Here is a 22,787-nt window from a genome sequence, read left to right on the forward strand (position 1 = left end):
TATGGCCCGTCGCTGGTCCATTCATTACTTGGGGTCTGGGATTGTGAATGGTGTGACGTGTGACTGGTCGCTGTTTACTCCACAGACGTAAATAACTCTCGAGTGATAGAGGGAGAGAGAGAGAGAGAGAGAGGCTACTGAAGGAGAGGGAGGGAGTTTGGTGAAGGAGAGTATTGAGAGGGAGGAGACGAGCGAGGAGGTGGTGGAGGCAGGAATTCTGACGAGACTCTTGCGTGAGCCAAATTACGGTTTGATTTCGCCTCCACCGTGAAAGAACATGTTTTTTAGACGATATTTTTCTTTGTGGATGACCTTAATATTGTGCTTATTTTTGGACGCAGGAGAGAGTGGGGATAGTGGTAGGGGTGTTGGTAGTGTGTGTGTGTGTTTAGAGAGGAAAGAGGGGGGGAGGCAGGAGGTAAATGGAGGTGGCGGTATGGGGGGGTGTAAAGATGTGACCGAGTTGGATGTTTTCTTGTGGTCTATTAAGGCGTAACATTGATTAATGGTCTGGAGGCGGTGGTCAGCGGGTCACTCTCCTCCCTCACTCTCTCCCTGTCCCCCTCACTCCCACCCTTTCCCTCTCACCCCCACCCTCTCCCCCTCACTCCCACCCTCCCTCTCCCTTCACTTCCTCCCACCCTTCCCTCCAGACTTTTCCGGGTGTTTAATTCTTTTTCTTTTAAGTCGACTTTCCAGGCTTTGCTGAAGTGTGATCCTTCTTAGTCTTCTCTCCTCTTCCTCTTTACGCTGTTTATCCTTCTTCTTTACGTGGTTTTCTTTTTGTTTTGTTTTCCCTCCCACTTTCCCTACTCTATCCTTTCGCCCTTTCTTTGCTCGTCTTTCTTTTCCGTCCACTTCTCTTTTTCTTTTCACGTTTTCGCTTCCTTCCTTCCTCTTTCTGCCTCTTTCCCTACCTACTTACTTCCTGTTTCTCCCTCCCTCTTTTCATTCGTATTCCTTTCTTTCTGTTTACCCCCCCCTTTATCCCTCTCTCCCTCCCTACTTCTCCTTCCCTCTTTCCCTCCCCACTCCCTTCTTCCCACTCTCTTTTTCCCTCCCTACTCCCATCTTCGCCCTCCCGCCCTCCCTCGGCCACTTCCACATTCAGAAAGTTACTGTATGCCATTAATCCCCTTAATGTAATAAAGTACTTGGCCTGTCGTCACCACCACCACCAGGGGCCTAACACCACCATCCCATTAGACAAATCAAATAAGCAAAACAAACACACTAACTTTTTGTTGTTGTTTTGTGTTTGTCAGTGAAGTCTATGATAGAACCGAGTGATTGTTGATTTCGGATAGGGATGTTTATCATAATTTACCCATCATATTACGGACATACGGACGCACATTTCTGATGATATTGATTCCTGAAATTGCCTGATGGATTTAATATAATTTTAACTCATTAGGTGGATTTTATGTAAGTATAAGGGCAGTAAATGAAGCAAGGATCATTATACTTACGAGTCTTGTTAAATATTATATAATACTACTACCGGAAGCCGTAGTGCGTGTACTGGCTCCACTATTATAAACAAAATTGTCGTAAGTTAATGTATCCCGGTGTATATACTAGAGCACATAACGTTGATATATGGTGGTGATGTAAGATATAAACTTGGAGCCAGGCCAGGCCAGTATTATGAACATGATGATAATTCTTGGGTGAGAGAGGAGGAGGAGGGTCTCTAGGAGGTAGTGTTGACGTTCGTGATGATGGACAAGAATACGCCAATCCGGATTATTTAAAAACACATTTATAAAAAAAAAGTTGTTGATAATATTTTTAATAATAAATTGAAAAAAAAAAGTTCTTCCTTACTCAGCATCTGTTGTCAAGAAGTGTCACGTCAAGTGTTTCAAAGAATATTGGTACACAATTTTTCTCCACTTTGGCGTGTGTTGAGAGTTTGGTGTGTCATAAATTTGCATAAGAATCTGACATTGTAGAATAATTTTCCCCTTAAATTTCTAAACGTATTTTTTTTCTGAACTGTCCTGTGCTCTTTCATTTTTTGTCTTTATTATTATTATCATTATCTATTTATTTATTTTATTGGGGGATTTTAGCATTTTCCTTCAGGCTGAGTCTGGTAATAAGAATTATTATTTTCTTGGGGGAAGGAAACTCGCTGTTACAAGAATAAACATATGCAAATTATGTCCCTAAACTCTCAGAAAAGGAATCTTGCCCAGAAAGTTGTGTGCTGTTTTGCCCTTGTTTTTGTTTTAATCGCCATTGTGGGTAGTTTTTTTGGCTGTTTATTTAGTGTGTGTGTGTTTGTGTATTTTTTGTATGTATGTACTGTATATCGTAGACCAGCACTTACAATTAACTGTATTTACTGTAATGGTACTCTCCATTTTGTTGTTGTATTTTATATTTTGTTGCCGATAATTTGTTAGGATTTGGAAAATTCGTTCTGTTAGTTGGAATATTGGGTAGTTAGCACGGGGTAAATTATTTTTACAGGGCGCCAACACAGGGTAAATTATTAAGGGCGCCAACATGGGGTCAATTATTAAGGGCGCCAACATGGGGTCAATTATTAAGGGCGCCAACATGGGGTAAATTTTGTAGCTTTCCTTGTACCGTGTTGTAGCCAACTCACCCCCTCCCCCCCGTAAGTTGACTTCTAGGTAATGAAGTTTTTAATCTTGTCGTTTTAATAAACAATTGTTGTGTCTTTCTAATTATAATAATTGCTTCTTTCGCACTGACAGTAATACTTTATTCCAGTCAAAGCTTATTAGGTTTGATAACCCAACATGACCAACAATATAGATAAAACAACCATTGAATTACTTAACCAGATTCTGAAATAAGATAAAAAAGATAAGTCTCTATAATAATGAACTTAAACATTTGGTGTAAGAGTAATGAGTTTTGTTCTGTAATGATATAAATACTGTACAGGCAGGAGAAGTATTATGGTGGAGGAGGTGAGTGAGGGAGTGGTGGGGAGCCTTACCTGTGTTGTGACGCCTTACCTCCTCACCCTGAGTGTTGGTCGCTGCTCAGGGAGTGTGTTTACGTGTGTCTTTGATGTGCGGCTTTGATCTCTCGTCGTTATTGATTTTGATGTTTGATATTCGCCTTTTAGGAAGAATGTTGAAAAATACTTTACAGTTTAGGCAGAAGTGAGAATTGTATACTGTCATGGTGATGTCATGAGGTGTTGTTATGGGTACAGTGGCGGGATTGTGGTGGGTAGGCGTTACAATGTCGTCAAAACCCTAAGTGGCTCATACATATCCAGACCACAGGGGGAGATAGAGCTGTCCTATCTGAACGTGTGTGTGATATATGATGCCATGATATACACTATGAGTTAAACCAGCTTAGTATGGGTCATATTTCAGGGCACAGCCTCAGTTTTAACATCAGTGGGTTTCAGAGGGATTTTTCAGTTTGTAACTTTTTTTTTTAACTAGCTATTGATTTCTATATCCGTGTGCTCTAAGTATCTTCACAAAATGGTCTTGGTAATAAGCAGTTGGATTATTCTTTAACGAGCAGGACAAGTGTTACACCTCGGCCACCGTACTGGATTATCTGATTGGGTAGTCCCAGTCCCGCCGTTTCTGGTAATTGCAAAACAAATTTGTGGTGGCCATTACTTCACCCTTGAAGGTGTTTGCAAGGTATTGGAATGACTTTGTCTGTGTTTCCGCACCATCGACAAAGATGTAATGGAGCACATCTCGGTCATATCTGCACCAAAACTGACCAAACGTCTTGGGTGAACCATTTAGCTATATTGGGTATACTGTAAGTACTGAACATTTTGGAAGGTCAAGGTTATCGAAAGTTAAAAAAAAATAAAAATTTTCGCGGGAACTCCGGAACGAATCATCGTAGGAGGGTGGGACTTGTTGCATTAGATTTCTTGACAAGGGAAATCAGTAATATTGTAGTCGTTTTTATCCCTGACGTAACATTTCTCAAGAAAATGAAGTCAAAGTGAAGAATTCTTCGGCTTCATTAACATTGGAGCGCCTTCTTAAAAAAAAATTCTATTAAAGGCGAAGGTCAAATGACTTCGAAAATTGCAAACTTATAAAATGACCATATCTCAGAAACTGCAGTATAAAAACTCGTTAAGTCTGGTTTTGTCAATTTATAGGGACATTCATCGGTTCGTAAAATATAAACAGGAGCAAACAATGAAGTAACCTCACGAACATGGTGTTTCCCGTTCCAGCGGCAGTAACATGGCTGGAGCAAGGTATGCCATCTTTGATTGCCTTGTTTACTTTGCGTTAAGTGTCACGCTTCACCATAATATGTTGGGGGGCAAGCCATAATTTGCTGTTATTAGGAGCAATATGTGTCCGACCGCCGTCGCCGGGATGAGGACGTAGTGGGCAGGAACTGAGAGTTGTGACCTGGGCCTGCTGCTGCTGTAGGTAGGAGCTTCTTCTGCTGTACATGATGCTTGGAGGCTTTTAATCTTTGTGGTGCTTGTGCTGTATGGAAGTGACTAGTTAAACGTGTATTCTCGACTACAGGAAGATCTTGTTATCCTTACTGGCGATAGTGGATCCCTGTCGATTCTTGAAGATGATACAGCCGCAGGGAGGCTTATCAGAATGTGTGTAACTACAGCCAAGGGAGAAGTTTGTTTATCATAGAAACAATTCGAGGAGGACTATTAGTGTGTGCTGTATTTCTTTAAATAAGACTTTTAATTCTGTTGAAGGTGCAGGTAGAGACAGCCAGGTTATATATTGTTACCTGTACTGTAGTGTATGAAAGCTACAAATATCCGCCAGTTTCTGCCCTGTAACAACTACTACTACTACACACACACACACACACACACACATTCAGCTCAAGGGTCGTGGAGATTGGAGAAATATATATAAAAGTAGACAAATATAAAAGTGTGCAGAATGGACAGAGTGGTAGAGGGTTGGGGTCTGGCGAGGTTTGGAGGGTTCGAGGAATAACAGTCTGGCTGACGTAAGCTGGTGTTGTGTGGTCACGTGTTATGGCTCATAGCTGTGTGGGTGTGGTCTCCAGGGGTGTGTTGTGGGAGTTATGTGGGTGCGGTCACCAGGGTGTGTTGTAGGAGGGTGTGGTCACCAGGGTGTGTTGTAGGAGCGTGTGCTCACCAGGGTGTGTTGTAGGAGCGTGTGCTCACCAGGGTGTAATGTAGGAGCGTGTGCTCAGGGTGTGTTGTAGGAGCGTGTGCTCACCAGGGTGTATTGTTGTATTTGTGTTGGTGGGTGTCATCATCAGGGTATGTTGTATGAGTTTGTGTGGATATTGGTGGGTGTGGTCACAAAGATGTGTAGTGGGAGGGTGTACAGTATTTACATATTCAGAGTACAGTGTGTTGTCGTGTGGGGGGAGGGAATCATTAACACTTCTGTCTGGGGATAATTTACGGCCTGAGATAATTAACATGAACCACACACATTACATTACTACAGTGTATGTATTCACCTGTAAGACGAACCTCTGTATAAAACTGTAGCTACTGCATTCCCTCAGTGAATGATACTTTCCTGGTCTTTTGTTGTATATTAATTACAAACGATGTGTAAACAAGAGACGGACGGTCGTAAACACACAGGTAACAAGAGAATAGTGAGGACTTGTTGGTGTTGTGTCATGACAAATGGAGGTGAGAGGCTCCTTGTTAGGGTGAGATGAGTGAGGCTTGCCTAATGGTGCTCGTGTTGAGTGTAGTGTGTCTGGCTCATCAGCATATACTGACACCGTCGTAGCTCTGGATATTCTGGCGCCTCGGTATATTCCAGCTTCTGAGATACACTGTGGCTCTGGTGTATTGTATGGTTTCGTGGTATACCCTGGCTCTTCAACATGCTGTGGCAGCGGCTCTTCTCTTTATTCCGTGTTTTAGCATATTTCAGCCTACACTTTTCCAGCCAGAATTAACAAATAATGCTGAGGTCAGAGTTCACAAGCATCAAACGTAAACCACAAAAGATTAAACCGGAGTATAGATATCTTTCATGTGATGTCACAGTTTGTTTACACCGCCATGTTGCCGGTGTTGGTCGTCACAACACAGCTGGGGTGAAGGACACACTCGTCATTCATTGGCCTGCCCTGGATTGATCCTTAAAAGTTGCACCTTTAACCCCGGGTTTAGGAAGATCATCGTAAAGTTCTGATGTTTATGGCGGCTTAAGAGCAGGACTATGTATGTTGATAAACTTGACGGTTTTAGTAAGAGTTTTCCCTCTGCGAGTCTACGGTAAATGGCGTGTTTAGGCAGGGCTGGTGGAGTGCGTGTCACCATCTGCTGTATATTGGGTTTTACTGATAGTGGTCGTGATCCACTAACAAAAATGACGTGCTGTTTTTACATTAAACAATATGAACATTAGTTTCCTCAGTAAATGATTTAGCTGCTATGGGAATGTTTGCGTAGCCTGGACACGTAATAGCACACCGGGTGTCCGTGTTTAAACGCAACAAGTCATAGCTTCAATGGTGGGTCACTCAGGTGTTGAGTAACTCACCTGTATATAACACATATTATTAAATAATGTAATATTTCCAGAATTAACTTGGCAAACACTGCAATGCTTCCAGCTATGAATACATACTTCACGAGGTAAACACTCCTCACACAGGGTTCCCACACTACCGGATTAGATGAAAAAATTCGGGAATTTTGGTTTTGTTCTTCTGGGTGAGGAATACACTTGGAATTTGAAAGAACTGAAAGGAGTCTGAAAAAAAACCGTTGCAGCGAGTGTTTGCTCGGAACTCTTTATTTTGTAGAGCGTTAATGTTGTATACGAGTACTTAGGCCTCAGTCTGTCCACCCCACGAGCTTATGGCACCAGTAACTACGCACACCACGCACTAATGGCATCCCTAACTACCCCCACCACGCAGTAATGGCATCCCTAACTACCCCCACCACGCAGTAATGGCACCCCTAACTACCCACACCACTCAGTAATGGCACCCGTAACTACCCACACCATGCAGTAATGGCACCTCTAACTTCCCACACCACCCACTAATGGCACCTCTACCCACACCACCCACTAATGGCACCCCACACCACCCACACCACCCACTAATGGCACCCCACACCACCCACACCACCCACTAATGGCACCTCTAACTACCCACACCACCCACTAATGGCACCTCTACTCACACCACCCACTAATGGCACCTCTAACTACCCACACCACCCACTAATGGCACCCCACACCACCCACTAATGGCATCCCTAACTACCCACACCACTCACTGATGTATGAGTTATGACCAGTTTACCATTATTTTCTACACTTGGGGAATTGCCTCGTGAATTAAAGCCTCGTGTGTCCTAGTAATAATAAGTGAAGAACTCTTAGTGACGTCATTGTTGGTCATGGCAGGATATAGTCTGGTGGTTTACAGTGTTTTGGCAGCATTTTTCTCCCTGTTTGTCAATGGTTGATCTAGTGCTTATGTGATTATGCAGAGTCGTTTATTTATCCATTGAGGAAAATTAGAATCAACGATCTTAACGCCATCACTACTCGTGTATATACTCTTGAGAGTAAAAGCAAGATGATTAACACACACACACACACACACACACACACACACACACACACACAGTATATAAATTCATCTACGTATTTATTGACAACTTTTACATTTGCTGCTTAGCGTGAAATTTTATCATCATCACCACACACGGAGTACAGTATTGATGTGTAAGATTAATGTTCTTGTTCATTATTTGTGTTAGGAAATATTCAGTAAACAATGTGACTAACACCAGTACTGACGAGACACTGGCAGGGCCAATATGTACCAGACTCTCCTTAAAAAACTGCATGTGTTTTGTGATTGTGTTTGAAGTACAGTGACGATGGCGACGTGTATCATTCCTACCCTGACTTGTTTTGTGTTGTCTTTTCAGGCGCAGAGCGACGAGGATGACGTGGGGCCAGATGACGTTGCCGTCAACGTTGACGGCAACGTTGGCTACATGGACGACTTCTTCAATGAGGTGAGTACAAGACCGGGAAGAGAGACTACTGCTACTACCATTAATAATAATGCTAATAGTAATAATGATATTAATTATGGTAATAATAATAATGGTAATAATAACAATGATAATATTTATGATAATAGGACACCCCCCCAAAAAAAAAAAAAAAATAACGTACTTGGTGGTGCAGTATTATAATGAGTTTACAGTCATAGTAGTGTCATGGGCCTGGCTCTGTTACGGAAGTTCGTGGCTAATTGAAAGAGTGAACTGAATATTTTATTCTGTAAGAGACATGCATCACCGGGTGTACGGACGTCTGTGGGAGTGGCGGAGGGTGTGTATGTTAGTGTGTGGGTGTATTAGAGGGGTGTGGTGGAGGGTGTGTGTTGCTGGTGTAAGATCCATCAGTCAGCGCCTGAGGGAAAGTGTATAGTCCAGCGATAATGGTGGCGCCGAAAAACAGCGAGGGGTGTCGGCGGCCGCGGGATGCTTGTGTGGTGCTTGATACTGACCAAGATTTATGACTGGCCAGGCCAAGTGGTGGGCCGAGGAAGGAGAAGAAGATGAGGTGAGGGTGTGAGAGAGGGAAATGAATAGAGGAGGAGGAAGATAAGAAGGTGAAGTGTTAGTATAATGAAATGAGTAAGAGGGGATGAGGGCGGGGATAAAGGAGGTGAGAGAGACACTACAGTAGTAGAGAGAGATAAACGAGTACAGTAGTAAGGAGAGAGACTAGTAAACGAGGAGTAGTAAGAGAGTAACTGGGGGGTATTACTTAACTTGAGGTGCGTGAGGCAGGTGAGGGAAGGCCAGAACAAATATCACACTTGGGACTTTGTGTGTGCACTCTAGTAAGGAGGGGAGGGTCATGTGTGTACAGGGGCCTTCTTTGTATGTGGATTTGTGTACACGGGGCCTATTTTGTAAAGGGATATATTATACATGTACAGGGACCCTTCGTATACAGTATACAGTCTCGTGGTGGGGCTTGGGTTTCGTCTGTATCGTGTTGCTTGTGTTAAGGTCCTTGGTTTTTGTCAGTTCTCTTAGTATATACCGTAAGTATATGTTGTATATATGTATAAAGAAAGGTTGTTTCGAATAGAGGGAGGATGTAGTGTGTGAATTGGTTCTCAGTTGTATGAAGAATCGTGTGTACAGTAATGGGGATCGTATTTATAGGGTTAGATACCATAGTAAAGTGTTGGGTGTAGTATTTTTGCAGCTTCAGTTAGTAATTATTTCTCCCTTACTCTTTGTTTTGATAATTAATTCCTATATATTCACATAGTTACCGTATTTTGCAAACATTTATAGATATACGAGTGTTTGGGGGTTTGTGTGGTGAGATGGCTTTGTGAATCTGTCTTTTTATGTCTTAACACTAAATAAATGGTATCCGATCCTTATCTATAATTTTCATTTACCGATGAACTTGGTAGTGTGTGAACTGACTTTATTGTTATTATTATTCCCTCCCCCTCCTGACCCTGTAGGTGGGGGAGGGGGGGGTATTGTTATGATACTTCTGGCGGGTTGTAGCACATTATTTATATACGAGTTCGTTGTTTATACAGTTGATGAACCCAGTCGATTTTTGTCTCGCTAAAGGGTGGGTAGATCAGGCATTCTAAGGTAAGGTAAGGGGGATGAGCCGCTTTTAAGTGGGTGGTAAGGGGGTGAGCCACTTTAATTGGGTGGTAAGGGGGATGAGCCGCTCTAAGGGGGAATCTAACGTTCTGTGCTATTATTTTATTTATTTTTAATCTGGTCAACGTTGATCACACTCACTATAGGAAGATAATACTCGGGGGTGCAGAGATGACAATTGGCTGAGTGAAAATGAGCTTTACAGTAACCTTGGCTGTACTTCCCGTGCTGTACCGTGGTGTTGACAGCACCAAAATTTCGAGTCACTTGACATCGTATCCGAACCACTTGAAAATTTATTCCGAGGCTTCTGTTGTCCGCTTCGATATGGAGTTGGCTTCGACCCGCGTGTGTGTGTATGTGTGTGTGTGTGTGGCAGTAATGTAACTGGGAAATGTGATGTTTGAGATGTCTGATGCTGTCCTAAATGACTTTGATTGTGGTGGAGTAGGGAGGGTTGTTAGGATGGTTAGTATGGAGGGTTGTAATGGTAAAAGTAATAGCGATGAGGGTTAAATTATTGTGGAATTGTTGTAGTTGTGGTTGTTATTGTAATTTCATATTTCTTGACTGAATGAACGGGTGACTCAGACTAACAAACTTTCACCCATCGATCAGAAAATTCCTCTTTCTTTTCATTCTTTTACAGGTTAAATGATTTTCAAATGTAATTACAACATTAATCGGAATTTGACTCCCCGTATCACTCACTGTGACAGTAATAGCTGTGGTGGTAGTGGTGTTAGATAGGGGTAGTGGTGTTAGATAGGGGTAGTGGTGTTAGATGTGGTAGTAAATGGTGTTTGATGTGGTGGTGGTGGTGTTAGATGTGGTGGTGTTGGTGTTAGATGTGGGGGTTGTATTGGTGGTAGTAGTGGTGTTAGATGTGGTGGTATTGGTGTTAGATGTAGTGGTGGTAGTGATGTTAGATTTGGTGGTGGTGTTAGATGTGGTGAAATTGATGGAGTGTAGTTGTGGTGATGGTGTTGGTTGTGGTGGTGATAGTAGAAGTAGTGGAATGTTGATGGTGGTAGTTGTGATGGCTGACGTTGTGGTGATAGTGTATAGTTTGTGGTGATAATTGTTAATAGGGGTGTGTGTGCGCGTGCGTGTGTGCGCGTGTGTGTGTGCGCGTGCGCGCGCGCGCCGGTGGGTCTTGGTTGGCAGTATTTGCTACCGCCGTCGCTGTGGCCGCAAAACACACACACACACACACACACACATGAGAGAGAGAGAGAATTGGTTATAGAGTAGGGGGAGATATATATTTGAGCAACACGCCTTTCGCCGGAACGTGACACGCCCGTCCATGCTCGCCAGACTGCCTGTCTACCGCACTCGCGCCAGTGGCACTCCTGACAATGAGAAAACACCGACGGGGGCAACAGGGAGTAGTTGAATGGTAAATGGAATATGGAGTGGTAGTGGTAACATGGGGTGGTAGTGATAGTAACAGGGTGTGGTAGTTGTAACAAGGGGGTGGTAGTAGTGGTAGAAAGTTGTAGTTATCGGCAGTCGAGGGAATGAGTTAAAGAAAAAATACTTTGTAATTGACGTCATGAGGTCTGTGTTAATGAAAGTTTGGGAGTGAAAAAGTCATGAAGTTCACAACCACTTCATGAACTTTAGAAATTGTTAATAAATCGTAATTGCAATTTTATAACATTGTTCATTAGAGAAGTTTTGCAGTAATACCACACTTACACGTATAATGTTCAGCTTCTGTAGATGGAGCTTATGAACGATGAACACAGTCAAGTTTAGGTTGTCTTTTAGTAATAATATACAAGTACTTTTTAATTCCTTTATAACTTTATATAATTTAAAGTTCTTGAGAATTTTTATTTTTAAGTACCGTATACTGAATCACATGTACTTTATTGTGATGCAAATTTGTATTGGAAATATATTTTTCAGGCCTTGTGGGAATAATTTTTTATTTCTCAACTGATCTTATGCTAAAATAATGTGACATAAAGCAATGTCTGAAGATTTTACCCTCTATGAGTACCTGCAGTGTGAGGGTGGCGGTGACCCCTGAGGCTACGAGTAATTGTGGTGACCACTGAGGGGGGGGGGGAGAGCCAGTGTACAGGGGAAGTAGATGTAATGGGAGAAGTGACTGAATGATGGAGTAAGGTAGAAGGTTGAGGTAGGACTTAAGAGAATTGAAAGGTAGAGTTGATGAAGCAGGAAGAGAGAGAAAGAGAGTATGGACTAAGGTAAAGAGAGAGAGGCAGACAGACAGGCAGGCAGACAGACAGACAGACAGACAGGCAGGCAGGCAGGCAGGCAGGCAGGCAGGCAGGCAGGCAGGCAGGCAGGCAGGCAGGCAGGCAGGCAGGCAGGCAGGCATTCCCCGCGACCGGCCTCACTTACCGTCCCCGCCCAGGCTGTGTACTGTCTAGACACAGTGTGGCCGCCGCCCGCTCGCTGCCTCTCGCGGAACTTTAACCTAACCCAGACCTGCTAGTTTGAATGGAAAGAACCCGGGGTGGGGCGGCGGGGGTTAGGTGGCGGCATTGGTTTTTACAGGTAGTGTAGCTAAGCCAGGCCAGCAGGGGTCGTCAGGGGGGCTCACATTTTTTTGAAGGGAACAGTTGGTGGAAGTTGTAAACACCGGGACACACATGTTGGTGTCTGCCGGAGTGTTGTTGACTGCTGTGTGTGTGTGTCTCTCTTGAGATGGTTGGTGGGGGAGGGGCAACACTGGTCTGGTTAATGGACGGTAGTTTTGTGGTTGGAGTAACGACAAGGTTTTCAGGGGATGATAGGGGTTTGGTGTGGTGGGGGGGGGTATTTAGGGAGAGTCTTGGCTAACCGGAAAGGGTGGTGTGATGGTAGTGCTGGGTGGTAGGGAGTCTGGTGGTGTCATGGCCGGGGTTGGTGGTATAGTTTGTGGCGTACTTAATTAATAATACGATGAATTGTGGTAGAGGGTGTTGTTGTGGTAAGGCTGTAGGGTAGTGTGAGGGCTGGGGATTGAGTGATTAAAGCTGTCGACATTATTATTATTACAGGATAACAAAAGTACCATAAGCTCTTGTGTCTGCAGAACTGACTCATTACTTTGAAAATAATCCGATCCTACCTAGGTTTTACTAAAGATTCCCAACTCTAGTGTAGGAGCTTACTTCCTTCTTAATGTCAAGGTGTAAGATGATAGGTAAGAAACTACAGGACTTAGTGTGTCCCTTTTAATTCCCCGCCCTTCATCACCCCAGGGAGACGGCGAGTAATATCCTTGTAACCCGTGTGTACTCCCCTTCCTCCTGTGTGTTCCTTGTATAAGTACCGTCCGTGGGTCCTTTCTCTTAAACACTCCTGCCTGAACGTCCACACCCAACATCCTGCCGGCACAGTCCGTCCTTACCCATGCGGAGTCCCGTTTATGCGTGCCGGTTTATTCATCAGTGATATACGAGTCACTGGTGCCGTAGGAGCAGTACTTAACCCTCACAGAATAATCATCCACTCGACCACAATATCGTAGAACTGCTCACTTGCATACTCTAGTAACATGATTAAATTTTCAGCGTGTTTAATTTTTTTTATTTTTTTTAGGACTTCCCCAGTTTTTCTACCGCGAAGCCTGAACACAATTATATAAAAGCCTTTCCACCAACGCTAATTAAATTTGATAGCATGTGCAGATGACCTAATTCAGTTTTCATGTTTATATTTTATAGCTGAATATTTTTTTGTCATTAATTTTTTGAGTGTTGAAAGTTGGTCAGAAATATTACAAAAGACACACACACACACACACACATGACCCATTTCTCCCAAGGACATTTTTTTTCTATGGTTTTACAAGAGACCCCTTAATGGTGCCTAGCTGCGTCAGGCTAGCCACATGTGATTGATTGAAAGATTGTGTTTTTCAACTTGAGGTTTTATATCCATATAATGTAAGACTTACTATACACTCTGCCAGCCTCCCATTACCATAACTGTCACCAATTTTGCTTTCCTTTTTATTTTAGGTTTATTTATTTATTTATTTTTTATTAGTTTTTACCTTGAGCTGAGGTGAGGGTCAGGGATGAAAGACTCGCCCTGGGGGAAAGGATGGGGAGCAGAGGTAATAAGGGGCCGAGACCTGAAGGATGAGACAGTGAAGGGCAGAAGGTGAGAGATAGGGGTGAGAAAGAAAAGGGGGAGAGAGACAGTGGATGAGATGGGTGAGAGACAAGGGGTGAAGAGACGGGGGCGAGATGACTGTGAAATATATTAAGTGGGACAATTATGAGTGAGAGAAGTGTGTGGAGGGGGAGGTAATATTAGGTAGATGGGTGGAGAGGTAATGTGGGGAGGAGGGATATTGTCGTTGTATAGTTCACAGACAACTGGGTTTGGCTGCCCTGTGTAGAGTAGGGGAAGGATGGTGTGTGTGTGTGTGAGACCTAGGAGGGTGTGCACTGACCCGGCCTTTTAAGACTGCGTGGCGAGTCGAGTATTGACCGAGTCTTACTTACACAGCCGTCCCCTTTATCGGGGTCGCTATGTAGGGGGTGTTTAGTAGGGAGACTCAGCTGTAGTGGGGGAGGGGGTTAGGCGGGGGTAGTAGTGGGTGAGAGGAGACAGGGGGGGGTGAGAGGAGGCAGGGGGGTAACGGGGGGGAGAGGTAGGGGTAACTGGGGGTGAGAGGAGGCAGGGGGTAACTGGGGTGTGAGAGGAGGTAGGGAGGCTGAGCTGCAGTGGGGTAGAGGGGGTTAGGCTGGGGAGTAGTGGGTGAGAGGAGGTACTGGGGAGTTGTGGGTGAGAGGAGGTACTGGGGAGTTGTGGGTGAGAGGAGGTACTGGGGAGTTGTGTGAGAGGAGGTACTGGGGAGTTGTGGGTGAGAGGAGGTACTGGGGGAGTAGTGGGTGAGAGGAGGTACTGGGGGAGTAGGGTGAGAGGAGGTACTGGGGGAGAGTGGGTGAGAGGAGGTACTGGGGGAGTAGTGGGTAAGAGGAGGTACTGGGGAGGTGAGAGGAGGTACTGGGGGAGTTGTGGGTGAGAGGAGGTACTGGGGGAACTAGGGTGAGAGGGGAGGGTTGGGGGTTAATCGATCCCCTCAATCCGCTTCCCCAGATCCGGGGTGGAGGCAATAACAAGGCTTTTGTGAGTTTGTTTGATTTGGATTTATATTTGTTAGTCTCTGTTTTAAGCACAATGATGCTCTTTTTTTTTTTACGAGTGTGTTTGATAATCCCTTGCCGATATATGTTAATGGTGTTGTGAGGGAGAGTTGGGGCGGCTGTGGTGTGTGTGTGTGTGTGTGTGTGTGTGTGTGTGTGTGTGTGTGTGCGTGTGTATTTTGGTCTGTTGTGTATGAGTGAGGTGTGAAGGTCTTGCTAATATTACCCTGAGAACGTGTTGAGACATTTTTTTGAGCCTGTTATAAAACTTGCTGTTCTATTTACAGTATAATGTACTGTGTTGAGAGTGAGTTTTGTATGTTTTGAGGATACAGTGAGTTGAATAAAGTCAATACGCAGAGTGTCTTCACCTGCCTAAGGATGCAGCTTAAGATTATGATTATCTAGAGTTTCCTTGTGAGGTCTGAGTTATCTTGAGGAGAACTGTGGAAATTTTTAATGATCTTTATTGGAATCCAATATGTCCACCATCATGAAGAATATTTACTGTGATTTACGTGACATGATTTCACTGTTGAAGACGTTAGTGGGAACGTTTACGACACGTTTGAAGTAAATTGAAGAGAGTTATTTACAAGAGTTTTTTGTGTTGAGGTAAATAGAGTGGAGAGGTGCGGGTGTGAGGCTGGTAGGGGACCACGCGTCGAGTTGGGATTAGGTCGTTTCTCACGGCTCGTGTCACAGGGTTAACCACCGTGCGACTCGCCAAGAAAGACATTTTCTTGGGTGGAGGAGCACTCAGGAGAGGAACATCTCTGTGTCTTACTTGTCTTTACCTGGTCGCCAGATTTGTCAAGTCAATTGTTGGTTCATTACCGTTCTGTTGTGGGGACACGTTTGATGTGGGTCTTGGCTTATGATAGAGGGGGTTATATTAGTCTGTTTGGTGTTAAAAGGGTGACCCAAATACCTAGGTATGTTATGCATGTGTCGCTGTACTTTTACTGTCAACACTTGTGTCTTGGATATGTAGAGACGTGGATGAATAGGGTGAGAGAGAGACCAATAAGAATCCCGTAAACGTCAGTGTTAAGGAAAGACGCTTCAATTATATCAGATGACTTGAGATCATTAAACGTACACACAAGAGAGATAATGATGTTGGATGACTCGAGCCTCGATATAACCTCGTTAATATATTTATACACATTTTTACATACGTTTTTATTTAAGGTAAATAAGTCATACGTTTGTAATTACGATCAATGACGGTAACTTTGATGCGCCGAAACCCAACTAACTGTAGACTGTTCCGCTCACACAGCACCGCCAGTACCTAGAGTGGATACTGATAAGGTTTCTAAACTCCTGCTGATTACTGAGGCTTCTCACCTGTTTGTTTATTTACATCTCATTGTTTACTCTAAATAAATCTCATAGTAAGAGCGGGTGTTATATATTTTTTTATTTCATATTTGTTCATTATGTCTTTGAAAATATTCTCGCTGCGTCACGACTTTTTGGTGGTGTGGAAAAGTATTGATGGAACGTGTAGAGGTAAGACGACCCCTCTGGCTGTGTACTTGAGGCTTACCTTACTGTGTGCTGGGTGGAGGGGATTATGGAGGGAGGGAGTGTGGGGCCGTGAGGTCAGTACTTTTGTGTTGGCTGGTGGGGATTATGGGGAGAGGGAGGGAGGGAAGAAAGGAAGGAAGGAAGGAAGGGCGTATGGTGAATTTATGGTCCGTGAGTACTTTGTTTTGGATGTAGGGAACGAGGGAGGGAGGGGGTGTGTGGGTCGTGAATCCCCTTGCGTGTGTTGGGTGGAGGGAGGGGTGTGTGTCTGTGTATAGAGGTAAGAAGTGTATAGAAGGCATCGACACGCTATGCACGACCTTGAATAACACGTCACGGTATCACTGACGTCACTGGGTACATTAAGACAAGCGGAATAGGCAATAAAGATAATGCAATTTTTTACGGTTGATAAGTGATTTCTTCCATGATATACCGTTAATAAATGTATTCTGATTATCGTACCCGTGTGTTTATTATATTTTAATACTGCGATAACCAAAAATGTAAAAGTAGTTTGTTTTACCTTTGATTCACTGTGATTGGTTGAGGCATCCTTGTTTTGACGTCAGCCATCAATTTGGGTGATTATAGTAATCTTTTAATGAGAGAAATGGTTGGCGATAAACATAATTTGCTGTGCCAGTTTTTTTATCTACAGTACATACCGGGATATAATCTAGAGAGAGAGAGAGAGAGTGTATTTAACCCTTTAGTTCCCCGTAGCTACTCAAGGAACACTCTTTGTGGGACGTCAAAGAGCTCAGTGTTCTGTAAGAGTAAAATGTTCCCCTCGTCTTCACTCTGTGTGTGCGCTTTCCTTCTTGGTAAAGTGAGTATGAGGTGATGAGGACTGAGATGGATGAGTATCAGGTGATTGAGGTGGATGAGTGAGTATGAGGACTGAGATGGATGAGTATGAGGACTGAGATGGATGAGTGATATGAGTGAGTAATATGGCTTCATTGGTCATAATGGTGAGTTTTCTTAATAATGAACAACTTTATTTACTTTTCCTGTTATATTAGTAAGTCCCAACTTCTTACGTGCGTAATATATCTACAAATTAAAAAAATAAATAAATAAGAAATAAAAATACATGGATACATAACAAAAATCATCTGTTAAATTGTGGACATTTTTTAAATTTTGGTCTGGAGATTTATTTTATTATTTATTTATTTAATTTTTTTTTTGGGGGGGGTGGTGGACATCCCATGACATGTGACCCGGACATAGCTCTATAAACAAGGGTGGGGCGGTAGTTATTAGTTCCGGGGGAGACAGGCTAGACCTCGTGTCGGCAGTGAACCATCCTGGGTTAACTAGGAGATTAAGGGGATTAATTTAGCCAGAGTGTATGTATGAGGATTACCGCGCTGTTAACAGAGCAGAGTGGGAGGAGTTGACACGACGGGCGAGCTCTCTCTGGAGGAGGAATTGACCCATCTCCACTAACTTGAGTACGGCCCTTGTGTGTGTGTGTGTGTGTGTGGGTGTGGGTGGTTAAGGGGCAATATTTTGATGGGAGAGTTTCACGTAAAGCCATAATTCATGAACCGGGTGGGGTAGCTGAGGGTCGAGGGGCGATTGTTAACGTAAATTGCCACTTTTGTCATTTGGGGGAGGGGGACGATGATGACGGGGGTGATGGTGGTGGGTCACGTGTGGCTGGTAAACATAAAGGGAGTGGTGGTGGCAGTGTTGATGGTGACTGAGCTTTGGTGGTAGTGGTGGTGCTGAGCGTAAAGGTTCAATGGACAAGTCTACGGTACCCACAACCCAAGTTTCATTTACTAAAGGATTCGTGAGAAAGATGGTGGAAGAATTGGTGTTCGGTTGCTTTAATAAACAGTACGTGATGAAAAGTGAGATAAATAAATAAATAAGTAAATAAATAAATAAATAAATAAATAATAAAAAATAGCTAACCCTCTCGCGCCAAAACATCATCAGTGCAGTCGATAAAGGCGGATATTAGCCTCACTAAACATGTCCAGTAAGGATGTTTATGTTAGATTTATTGTCTTGTTTCGCATTTCTGTATTTCATTCTCACATTGTCGCGTTTTGTTTAGTCTCATATTTTAGCATTTTCGTAATTCTCACAATGTTGCGTTCTGGTTATTCACATATTTTCGCGGTCATTTAATTTTCACATTAGCGCTTTGTTTTTGTTCTCTTTTTTTACTCTTTCGTGTTTTTTTCATTTCCATGTTCTCGTTATTGTCAGAATATCTCGTTATTGTGTCAACATGGTCGTGAATCATACACACATTAATGTTTAAGTGTGTGTTAGTGTTCTTGTGAGCAGCTCTGTGTTTACTTGTTGACGAATGTGTTTTTGTGCACAGAAATATGTCCACAAGTGTGAGTGTAAATATTTCATGAGCGTACAGCAGTTTTAACTGTTGTCTGTATTTATTGATATGTAACCTGACGTGGCGAGTACACACACACACACACACACACACACACACACACACACACACCAGATTTTGTGTGTGTGTGTGTGTAGACAGAGGCGGGAAGTCTATTGTAGTGTATGTGTGGGAATCATGGCCAAGGTCAGGCCGGTGTGGCCCCGCCGCCCCGCTCAATACTAGGCGTAGTAGGAGGGGGAGGATGGCGTAGGACCCACCTGTAAGAGGGGGGGGGGGGGTAGCGTAGGACCCACCAGGAGAAGGAGGGTAGGATGGCGTAAGACCCACCAGGAGGAGGGGGAGGATAGCGTACGACCCACCAGGAGGAGGAGGGGGTGGAGAAGAGGAAATTAACTTTAGCCTGGCATTATCCGCAGCCAAGAACATTATATTTAGCTGAGGCTTTTATGTTCAGGTAAGGTCATTATCCGTAGTTACCTGAGGACACTACCGTACCACCGGGATATTATATGTTACAGATATTATACTTCGAACAATAACAAACTTACCTGAGTAAATTATATTTCATTATGAATGTTTTTTTTTATTATTACCTGACGAAGTTGTATCTAGCAGAGACAGTGGTCTTTATTTACCTGAGGACAGTGTCATTAGCTTTAAGGGAGAATCTTGGAGCTGAGAGGGGGGGAATCTTCGGCTGAGGAATTGACCCTTATAAGAAAGCTGCCACTAGCTGAGGAAGTAATCAGCGACGGGTGAGGAAATTATTCTCAGCTGAATCGAGTCACATATAACGAAGGGAGATGTCGTAGTGTGCGGTGTGGAGGGAGAGTCACTTAGGGTCAGGTGTGGCTGCTGGTGTGTGTGTGTGTGTGTGTGTGTGTGTGTGTGTGTGTGTGTGTGTGTGTGTGTGTGTGTGTGTGTGTGTAATGAGGTGTTTATTGCTATGGTAAAGTGAGAGAGAGAGAGAGAGCACCTCCTCCTCTTCAGCATGGCATTGTCCTCATATCACAGTAAACATGTCAAGTGTCGCTTTCAGCCCGCCTTGTTCTGGCCACTACCTGCTGGACGTCCTCTGGGTGTGAGCCAGGGGAAGGGGTGGGAGAGGAGAGGATGTCCTAGGAAGGGGGGTGGGAGGGGAGGGGGTTACAGGTGGAGGAAAGGGGGGGAGGTTCTAGGTGGCGGGGAGGGCAGGGGAGGGTCCTCGGTGGCTGGGTAGGAGGAGAGAGGTGTGGAGGAAAGGGGAAAACTGGATGATGGTGAAACCCTTGGTAGGTGACTGAAGGACAGCGAGGAGGAGGAGGAGGAGTGGACCGATTAGATAAGGAGAGACGGTTTTATTGCTTTCTAGGAGGAGGCCCGGGGAGAATGGAGATCTTCAAAAGGGGAGAGAAGGTAATTATAGGGATGTTGATGGGAGAGGTGGGGATGTAGGGATAGGGAAGGGAGGGGATAGAATATGGCGGGGCAGTCAGTGCGGGTATTTGAATTTACTTAATGTTTATCGTCTCATTGGGTTATTTTATTTTTAAATATTTTTTTATTATTTACATGATAAACTGCATTTGTGTTGAGTTAAGTGTGGCATTGTAAAGAGGAGTGTGGGAGGAGGAGCAGCTGAGTGTTAAGACAAGTGTTGTTCCTCACCTGACACACATCTCATTGTCTCCACACACACACAGTCATGTCATCATCCTTTACTTACATACTACACTGTCTTGTAGTCGTCTTCATCATCTTCCTCAACCCGTCAGCATCTCTGTTTTTTTCTTCAGGAGTGGATTCAAACCCATCTGGCAAACACACAATATTTCTTACAATATGGTACTGATGAATATATTTTTAACATTCATTCATCCAGAGAGAGAGAGAGAGCTCGAAATTCGGGTGGGGGAGGAGAGGGGTGAAGTCCTTGATTTTTTACCTAATAGCTCCAAAATCAATAGGGGGAGGGGGGTGGGGGCTTCTTCTTGGAGGTGGTAAGGTCTCTCTCAATCTAGGCATTAGGAGGTTCGTTGTCGATACGTGAAGGTTCGGAATTGATGGTTCGAACCCTGCTTCCTTTTAAATTCTTAGAACAACAACAAAAGAACAATGATAGTGTTGACGAGATTACCCTTATGCTCCAAACTATCCCAGGGGCAAGTGAGGCATTGGATAAAGAGAGGAAGTAAAAATAGCGATAATATAAGGATAAGTGAATAACGAATGAGGAGGGGAGCGAGAGAATGAGACAGCAGTGAATATATGACAGTGAAGTGGAGGAGAAGGGACGAGACGCCTGGGAAAGAGAGAATGGAGAGACTTTAGGAAGTTTAGATAAAAAATTACATTAGTAGAGGATAGAATGAAGTGATAAAAAGACGACAAGGCGCTTCACCAATAACAGCTGGGACGCGTGACGAACAGAAGGCTAAATCTTGAAGCAGGAATAACAACAACAGTGTAGAAGGAACAGTAGCTGCAAGTTATTGAGAGAAGTGGAACAGTAGTAAGAACACCAGCCGGAGGAGAAGCAGCAGCTGGCGAAGAAGTAGAAGCAGCAGTAACAGTATGAAGAAAGGGAGGGGTGGTCGACTCAACAGTAGTAATAGAGGAATACAAAAGGCGGTTGAATGTGCCACTATATAACCAGCGTCATCACCATCATTGACAGCAACAGCAGCTGTGGCAGCGAGGTGGAAGCACAGCCAAGCTGGGCCAGGCGTGATAGCATCAACAACTAAAGCCACAATAGCTGTGACAGTCTGAATTGGCAGCATTGTCGACCACAGTTGCTGGTAACACTAATGGTAGGAGTTTGCATCATCACCCTTAAAAGGATAAGAAGTAGTAGTAGCTGTTGTGTAAGAAGTAAAATCATGAGCATGAACAATTGAAACATTATCAACAACAGCAGCAATCTCGGTAGCAATAGCAGCAGCAGTAATCTCAATAGGAGTAGCAGCAACAGCAATCTCGGCAGCCCAAACCATTGAGGCTCGGCCCACCACCAAGGTGGGACACGGAGTACTGTACCAGACCACCGTGTTGTAGGCAGGGACAATAGTGGTACTGGGTCGTAGAAGACCATACACGGGAAGAGGGGGACGGGGGGTTGGAGAGCCAGTGGTCTGTGTTGAGGACCCAAGTCACATTGCCAGGCTGAGGCGAGGAGAGAGAGGAGGAGGAGGAGGAGGAGTGAGGGGGTAACGGCCCGCCACACACCACTACCGTCAGGGGAACACAGGAGCTTATGTCACCCGATATGGCAGGGGAGGGACCGTCGGGGGATATCATATTAAAGTGGATATGGTATGCCAGGCAAACCACCACCTCCTCCTCCTCCTCCTCCTCTGGCTGGGGCGTCCAGGAGGAGTAGTAAGAGAAAGAAGGGGCCATGACGAGAATAACATAAGCTTGATGGAAGGGTCCGGCTTGCTACATAAGAGTTGGAGATTATTGTATGTGGATTATTAGTTCAGGGTTACGTAGAATGTATTGGGAATATTCCGATTGTGATTATTGCCGGGTTATGTAGGTGCTATGGATAATAATTACTTAACAAAATAACAGTGTAATGTGGAGATTAATTTTCCTTATAGACTTAACTTATTGAGATGAATGTGAGTTTTTTATTATGATGGGTAGGTGTGAACTTGGAGTGAATGTGTTCAAATGAATGGGTTAATGTATGAATGTTAATAAATGAGTTAATATGTTCGTGTTTAGGTATGTTAAATGGATCAATATGTAACTTGTAGATGTTGTTCATAAGTAAGGCTTGAGAATATTCGAAATAGAAGATCCTTGGAATAATAGACCAAATTTAATGAGGGTCGGATTTATACGTGATGGAAAGTACATAGAGTGGCTATTAGTTTACACACACACACACACACGCACGAACACACACACACACACACACGCACACACGCACACACACACACACGCATTCTGTCTCTTGGCACTGTGTACCCTCCCTCCCCCAACTAGTGTATGTGTGGTGTGAAGGAATGACGTCGATATTTGTGTGTGTGTGTGTGTGTGTGTGTGTGTGTGTGTGTGTGTGTGTGTGTGTGTGTGTATACATGCAGTGTCAAGAGTGAGTGAGTGTCCG

General features: G+C 44.0%; 1 long non-coding RNA gene across 1 annotated transcript in view; it reads left to right on the forward strand.

The window, feature by feature from the left end:
• Window positions 1-22,787, forward strand: part of LOC121854382 — a 131,344-nt gene that overhangs the window by 41,421 nt on the left and 67,136 nt on the right. Inside the window, exon 2 of the long non-coding RNA XR_006086540.1 lies at window positions 7,919-8,008. This is a non-coding gene — a long non-coding RNA (uncharacterized LOC121854382). The remainder of the gene's footprint in view (window positions 1-7,918; window positions 8,009-22,787) is intronic.

This window comes from Homarus americanus, unplaced genomic scaffold (assembly GCF_018991925.1).
Source record: "Homarus americanus isolate GMGI-L3 unplaced genomic scaffold, GMGI_Hamer_2.0 scaffold54443, whole genome shotgun sequence".
NCBI classification, from domain to species: Eukaryota; Metazoa; Arthropoda; class Malacostraca; order Decapoda; family Nephropidae; genus Homarus; species Homarus americanus.